We start from the raw sequence: 6,765 nt of genomic DNA on the forward strand, positions 1-6,765 counted from the left end.
AGCTGGAAGAGGATTTCCAGCAGGTACGGGAGGGCTGCGGGCCAGGGTGCTGTTCCGCCCCGGAAAGGTGAACGAGGCAACCGTTGTGTATGAACTGCCAAGGTGCCCAATGCTCTTACCAACTTCCGGAGCGTGGAGACAGCTGTAGCTTTACTCTCCTTTTAAAATCTCATGTTAAGTTCTCTGGTGCCCACTCTAACCTGGAGCCATACAGGGAAGGGGACTCTGCAAATGTAGTTGCAGCCCCTCTCTAAGTCGACAAGGAACAAAAGTCATCACAAATCATTGCATGAAATATTAATGTGGTTGTTGACTGGGGATGCCTTTGTGGAGAGCTGGTGAAGGCTTCTGTTTCATCCAGATTATTTTGGCTCTAATTTCTTTTGTAGTGGCTTTTTGTTTTGTTTTGTTTTAGACATGTGCAACCCCCAACATCTGACATTCTATCAGTGAAGCCTTGGTGTCTAGGAGCTGGCCTGGCACTCACTTCAAAGCTATGGTGTTCTCCTGCAGAAGATCAATTATTTCACAGCATGCTGGTATCAGTCAAGATCCTTCTGTGACTGTGATGGATCAAGGCAGACACAAGGCTGCTTTATATCTTGTCAGTGAAGAGGCAAAAGCAAGGTCATTATACAAACTAAAAAATACAAATGGTCCCCCTCTCGTGGTTGAGAGCAGTGACCGTCTTTACTTCTTCACCAATTACAGTGTTAGCCTCTATTTTTCCTTCCTCCTAGATAAGATTTATAAAGATAGCCAATTATAGAATTACCTCTATTTAACTGATAGCATCCAATCCACAAGAAAGCCCCACTTCCCTGGGACTTGCTCAAAATCACCTAATAGAAGCCCGAATCCTAGAATAAGTTCTTTCTAAAACTCTTTTATTTTTTTATTAAATTTTGTTATTGTTCTGGGTCTTCATTGCAGCTCGGGAGCTTTCTCTAGTTGTCATGTGACATGTGGGATCTTAGTTCCCTGACCAGGAATGGAACCCAGGTCCCCTGCATTGGGAGGTGGATTCTTAACTGGATTCTTAACCACTGGTCCACCAGGGAATTCCCTCTAATACTCGCTTGATGATGTACATTCTCTTGCATTTCGAAGAGCAATAAATCCATCTTGTTCAACTAGGATTGGCCAGGTTTAACATCAAGTGGACTTTCAAGAATTACTGAGTAGTCACCCACACTGCTTTATTTTACTTAAACTCCAGCGGGAATTGAGAGGAAGGGGCAATCCAAATAAGCAATATTTTTATTCACAGGGTAGTTAGAACTTCAAATTGAGTCTTGAGTGTAGGTGGAAAGAAAGTGTAGGATATTCTAAGTACAGAAAATGCTTGGGAAGTACATAGGATTAAACATGGAGGGGGGGCTGGCTTAGAGAAGGGCCAATTCTCTTTTTTTTAATTAATTAATTTATTTTTGGCTACACTGGGTCTTCGTTGCTATGCACAGGCTTTTCTCTAGTTGCAATGAGCTGGGGCTGCTATTCATTTTGGTGCGTGGGCTTCTCATTGTGGTGGCTTCTCTTGCTGCAGAGCATGGGCTCTAGGCACCTGGGCTTCAGTATTTGCAGTGCATGTGCTCAGTATTACAGCTGCAGCTTGTAGGTTTCAGAGAGCAGGCTCAGTAGTTGTGACGCACGGGCTTAGTTGCTCCATGGCATGCAGAATCTTCCAGGACCAGGGATCGAACCCATGTCCCCTGCACTGGCAGGCGGGTTCTTATCCACTGTGCCACCAGGGAAGTTTGGGAAGAGCCAATTCTTTCCTATCACGAATTTTTATTACAGTGACAGGCCAGGTTGGCCAGCCAGCGCCAGTCAAGGTAAGGCCAGCTGGTGGTAGCTCTCAAAAGCTAGGATCAAGAATTTGGCTTCTTATTGCCCATTTGCAAACATTCAAGCCCATGTTGATGTCTCCAGGAGAGTGAAAGGACAGAAGTGGAATTCTAGAAAAACCCATCAGGCTGGCTATGCTAGATAGAGGCAATGGTTAAAAGACCCAGCCTGAGTTCAAGTCCCAGCTCTGTCACTTACATGCTGTGGCCCTGAGAGTGACATTCAATCTCAGTCCTACTGTTGCTCTATCCACAAATGGGAGTGAAATGATATGGGGATTCGGGAGTTAACATGACTGTGACTGAAGTGTGTAGAACAGCATCTGCCCTGTGCTCAGTCTCTCAGTTGTGTCCGACTCTTTGTGACCCATGGACTGTAGCCTGGCAGGAACCTCTGTCCACGGGGATTCTCCAGGCAAGACCGCATCTGACCTACTGCACTCTGTAGATACTGGCCACCGTTACGACGGTTGCTGTTTCATTGCTGTTCTTCAAAGAGGAGACTGGAGATGGAGAAACCAGTTATGAGTGACCTTATAGGGGTGGAGAGAGGAGGAGAGGATTTAGAATGCTGTTGAGGTACAAGCATGTGGAAAGAGGTTTGGCAATCTGTGGAATGAGGTTGAAAACAGGAAAGGGTGGGCAGAAATAAATGAGGTTTCAGGTTAAAAGATGGAGAAGGAAATGGCACCCCACTCCAGTACTCTTGCCTGGAAAATCCCATGGATAGAGAAGCCTGGTAAGCTACAGTCCATGAGGTTGCAAAGTGTCAGACATGACTGAGCAACTTCACTTCACTTCAGGTTAAAAGAACCAACAGGGTTGAGAGCAAAAAGCAATGGGACTAGAGACTTGCCTGGTGGCCTAGCATCTAAGACTCCGTGCTCCCAGTGCAGGGGGCCCAGGTTTCATCCCTGGTCAGGGAACTAGATCCCATATGCCTGCAACTAAAGATCCTGTGTGCAACAGTCAAAAACAAACAAACAAAAAGCAATAGGACTTTGTAAGTGGGAGTAGTCTGGATAAATTTCTAAGAAAAAGTGTCAGAGCTTGCACCAGTTTTTTACACATTTCCCTGTCTGCATGTGTGTGTGTGTATATGTGTTTGGTGGGAGTTCGGGAGCATACAGGATGGACTTAATAAAAAGGATCAGGTACAGCTAGACAAGTAGGAAATTTGCAGCCCTCTCAATGAGTCCTCACCAGCATAATACTTGTTGTTTTTTGGAGTTATGGCTGTGGAGTTTGAATATTAATCTTTACAGTTCTTTGGGATTTTCATGCCTCCAAATTCATCATCTACTCATAACTTACTAGGGCTTCCACATTTGCCTCCTCTATTGGGAGTTGGTGATGGACAGGGAGGCCTGGCGTGCTGCAATTCATGGGGTTGCAAAGAGTCGGACATAACTGAGTGACTGAACTGAACTGAACTGATTGGAATATTAGTCTATAAAATCTCTTCCATCATGAATTCAATCAGAGATTGTGAGTTCATTGGTTTTTCTACCTATCATTCATCCATCCACAAAAATTGAGTGTTAAGGATTGAAATACTAAAGGTGGACAACATAAGCTTGGTGCTTGCCCTTAATCTGATAGTCCCAGAAATACATGAATAATCAGAAATCATAATGAATACTGGGAAGAAAATACAGAGTACTGTAAAATTGTAGAACAAAGGTTGCTGATTTAACCTGGATGGGGCAGGATAAAAGGTTTGCCTCCCTGAGAATGTGATGATTGATCTGGGAAGAAGTTGACTATTGGATGGAGGATGGGGAGAGGGGAAGAACATTCCAGGCAGAGATGAGCATGTGCAGAGATGTTGAGAGAAGGGCTTTTGGCATATATAGAGAACTTCCAAAGACCCAGTAAAGCTTCAGAGGAAAGCATGAGGAAGGGAGAGGTGTGACGGGAGGCTGGAAATGTAGTTTTGGTGTGTATGGCCACCCGGGGAGCTGGGAGCACCACACTCTATATGTCAAACTCCATGAACTCCGAGAATGTGCACTAGGAGCTATTAGTGAGGCCATCAACTCATCACCTATAGCCTTTGGCTTTGACCTTGTGTTTTTCTGTTATCCTTCTAACCTGGTTATGAATGAAGACCTTGAGTCTCCCAGCAATGACACAATTGCATCACGTTCTAAAAAAGATCTTAAATGAGGATGAGGGGAGTTAAAAAAAGACCGAAAGTCAATGCAAGGGGCAAAGAAGTGAGACACTTATAGCTTCACTCCTGCTTTAGTTTTTACTCTTTCTTTAGTATCCTGTGAAAATGTTGAGTGAAATACTTTTTGGATCCCTAGGCTTGGGGAAGTTTATCTTTTTAGGGCTGTTGGAAAGATGAGAACATTTTGGAGTGATTTGGTAGCCATTTGTGGTCTCTTTTTGCTTTTCTTGGCAGGAGGACCTGCTTTCCCTGGCAGGGCTCTGCCGGATGTGCTGTTGAGGCCCAGCATTTTAAGAAGACTGTCTCAATGGCTGAGGTTTTTAGGGATCACTTCACGTTTGTATTCCAGTTCACCAAGTGTTTATCCAGAGGCTTGTGGACCAGGCACGATAGAGGGTTTTGTCAACAAAGAAAAAAAGAGTCAGTAGATAAAATTAGGGAATAGCTTTCTTGGGTGACAAATAATATTAGAGATTGAATTCTCAGAGGAAACAAAAAACAGTGTTATGTATCTGAACTTATGGTTTCTAGGAAAAGATAACTCCAAACAAAAGAGAAAGAAAGAATGTTATTAATCCTTGTTTCAAAAGGGGGACAGGATGTCACAAATAAAAGTAGGTGCTAATAAATAAAACCTCCAAGTGAATTGGGACTCTCCTAATTTGCTGTTATTCCCCAAAGGCATAGTGTAGCCTCTGATTTAAAAAATGTCACTGAATCTATAACCTCAACTAAGAAGTCAGTTACCTGGTTGCTGTCTCTCTCTCTCTTGATAAAGAAAATAACTTTATGAGAAAAATATTTTGGGATTTGATAACAAAGCCCCACTCAGAATTACCAAGTTATTTCATTAAAAAAAAAGTGAATATAGAAAATAGAACCATAATCACATCACTGGATTTCTGGGGTCACAGAAGCCTAGCTTGGGTCCTTGGTTTGATCCTTTAGCCAAATCATTTAGCATTTAACCCCAGTAAGCTGTGTCAAGCAACAAAATCCTCTCCCGAAGGTTAAAAAAACCCTCTCTCCATCATTTTGCCCATCATAAAGATGTCCCTGCTGAATGCCACCATAGCAGAACAAAGCGAAGTGAGAGATGTATAAGCAGCATTCTTTGCCATGATTAGAAGAGATGGGGGGCGGGGGAGGGGGGGAGATAGAAATGAAAATACCAGCAATAACTCTTGAGAAGCATTTCTACTTTACACTGGGATCAAGCTACTAAAAAAGAGACAGTTACTCTAATTCAAAATTGTGTGGTTTTTATGGTGGACATAAAGAATTTGCACCAACCCTGACATTTTGTCTCAAGTTATCTCCTAGAAGATGCTGACACACAGGAATGATGAACCAGGGACTCACAATTCATCGTTTCCCCTGTGTCCTTACGTCTTTGATCTGTGCTGAGTAAATGGAGTGAATTCACGCTCCTTCTGTTAGAATTCATCAGGCAATAAGTGTGGCTAACAAATGCTTCAGTCTTCCTGAGCCTTCTACTTAATGAGGTGGTTTCCGCCTGAAGAATGGATTATATTTAGACCAAGTTCTCAGTCTGAATTGAGATTTCTCTGAAGTGACATCTCGTTTCTCATCAGCATAGAGAGTCAGGTAAAAATAGAACTCCCTTACTTCCTTTTGCTAATGCGTGTTAACAAGAAAAGAGTGAATGAACCTAACTTGAATCTTACTGCTCTGAACACCTGTGGGAGGGGTAATTCTCTTTCTCTTCTATTCAGTGACCACAGTGGACAAACAGTACTATAGGCAGGCTCATCTGCAGCTGTACTGTGTGGTTGGATCTGACGCACTACGCCATTATCACTCCAGAGTGACGACAGCGTGACAGGCAGGAGGCTGACATAATAAAGATGACAATAGCCACCACTGTATGCCAGAAACTGTGACATCACCTCCTTTAGTTCTCCTCCAAGCACAGCAGGTGGGGTCATTACTAGTCCCATCAGTGCCCAGAAGGTTAAGTGACTCACTCATGTTCATTCAAAATGCAAAGGGGGGAGATGGATTCCATCTGAAACTCACAACTCCAAACATGATTGAAATGAGTGGTTCCCAGGTCAGTGTAATTCTGAAAGTGAAAGTCGCTCAGTCTTGTCTGACTCTTTGTGACCCAATGGGTTATATAGTCCATGGAATTCTCCAGGCCAGAATACTAGAGTGGGTAGCCTTTCCCTTCTCCAGGGGATATTCCCAACCCAGGGCTCAAACCCAAGTCTCCCTCATCGAAGGCGGATTCTTTACCAGTTGAGCCATAAGAGAAGCCCAAGCATACTGGAGTGGATAGCCTATCCCATCTCCAGTGGATCTTTCCAACCCAGGAATCAAACCAGGGTCTCCTGCATTGCAGGTGGATTCTTTACCAACTGAGCTATCAGGGAAGCCAATTCTGAAGGCCATGTTATAACTTCTGTGGATGCCACCGTCACTTTCTTAAGACAATGACCTGTGGCTGCTGCTATGAAGATTTTCCTCCCACCAGTTATCACCCTAAACTCCCTTCTCTTTCTACAACCTTTTCATTTTCAAGTTAAGTTTCAGGCTTCTCTAATGTCTCTCTTCGATGCTTTCAGCTTCGGAGCCAATGCTGTGCAAGAATATCACCTTCTAAAATAGAATATTATACAAGGATTTTCATTCATGGTTTCCATTCATCCTAAAAATAGCTCACAGTTCTGAAAATTTAGCATACTCATTTCAATTGTCTTGATGAAAGGGCCTCCAACA

The sequence above is a fragment of the Bos mutus genome, chromosome 15, assembly GCF_027580195.1.
Source record: "Bos mutus isolate GX-2022 chromosome 15, NWIPB_WYAK_1.1, whole genome shotgun sequence".
NCBI lineage: Eukaryota > Metazoa > Chordata > Mammalia > Artiodactyla > Bovidae > Bos > Bos mutus.